General features: G+C 47.2%; 1 pseudogene; it reads left to right on the top strand.

The window, feature by feature from the left end:
• The first annotated feature begins 228 nt into the window (after window positions 1–228).
• Window positions 229–826, top strand: LOC140523795 (guanylate kinase pseudogene; annotated as a pseudogene).
• Window positions 827–1,429: the final 603 nt, after the last annotated feature.

Below are 1,429 nucleotides of genomic sequence, written 5' to 3'. Positions count from 1 at the left end.
CTCAAATAAGAAATGACTGCTACAGTGAAGGAGAAGGGAGGGATAAGAGGGAGTGCGTGAACTTTACTCTCATCAGAATTGACTCAAAGATGGAATAACACAAACACTCAACTTGATATAGAAATCTATTCTAGGAGCCTCGGGGTCTGCCTCCATGAACTGTGACTTATGGCTAAAGCGGGAATAGCTGAGGCATCCACCTCCGCTGTTGGAGGCTGGGCAACAGCGATGACGGGACCAAGACCAGTTGTTGTCAGTGGATCATTGGGTGCTGGAAAAGGCACCTTGTTGAAAAAAAATACTTGAAGGGTCTGGCAATATTTTTGATTTTGGTGTCTCCCGTATCATGAAGAGCCCCAGATTAGCAAAAGAAAATGGCAAAGATTATCACTTTATGACAAGGGAAGAGATGCAAAGAGACGCTGATACTGGAGAATTCATTTAGCATGCTGAATTCTAAAGGAACATATATGGGACAAGCAAAACCACCACGCAGACCATGCAGGCTATGATCCAGTTCCGCGTGATGGAGATAAACCTGCAGGGGGTCAGGAACATCAAGAAGTCTGAGCTGCATCCCATCTATATCTCCATCCATGCATCAGCCCTGAATATCTTGGAAAAACGACTGTGAGATAGGAAGACTGAGACAGAGGAGAGCTTACAGAAGATGCTGGCTGCTGCTGTCATCAACATGGAGAACAGCAAGGAACTTCAATTATTTGCCCAGATCATTCTCAGTGATGACTTGAATAAGGCTTATCTGATGCTTAGAAAGATCCTGGCTGAGAAAGTCAGGAAGGCCCAGAAATCTAGAGAGTCATGAAAGCAAACCAGTGGCCATCCCGCGTCTTGCCTCCACTCCTTTACATTCCAAGAGACATATTTTCTTTCATCTGAACCCTCCCTACTCCAAACCTCAGAGGAACCTGTCCGTGCCTCAGCTGGAATTTTGAGCATCTTGGGCAAGAGCATAGGTAGATAAGTGTGCATTTTAGGCCCCCACATCACTTCCTGCCGTAAAGATCCAGGGGGCATCCTGAGTACCCTCACAGGGGAGAGATACTGTGTCACCAAGATTCCGCCACCAGGGGCTGGGAACTGCTAGGTCAGGTTGGTCATGGGAAAGCAGTCCTACAATGATTTTTGGACCAGGGAGAGGGCATACAGACCCTACAGAGAAAGGAGACTCCTAGAGACTGGGGGTTATTTGAGCCCTTGTTCTTTGGATTCCCATATACCTCTGCCACAAGTCAGATAGTGTCAAGACAGCCATCAATAGCACAAGGCTTTTTGGATAGGAAGACAAGAATCATGCTGTCCTTTGATCTCCACAGTGGGTTCTCCGGGGAGTCTGTCCACTGAAACTCCTTCAGGAGGGGAAGGCCTCCCTTGTATTTGGCAACAAAGACAGCTGGGCAATAGTCAG

Source organism: Notamacropus eugenii, chromosome 1, assembly GCF_028372415.1.
Source record: "Notamacropus eugenii isolate mMacEug1 chromosome 1, mMacEug1.pri_v2, whole genome shotgun sequence".
Taxonomy (NCBI): Eukaryota; Metazoa; Chordata; class Mammalia; order Diprotodontia; family Macropodidae; genus Notamacropus; species Notamacropus eugenii.
Note: the sequence above shows the minus strand (reverse complement) of the source record. Positions and strands in the feature narration are given on the sequence as shown.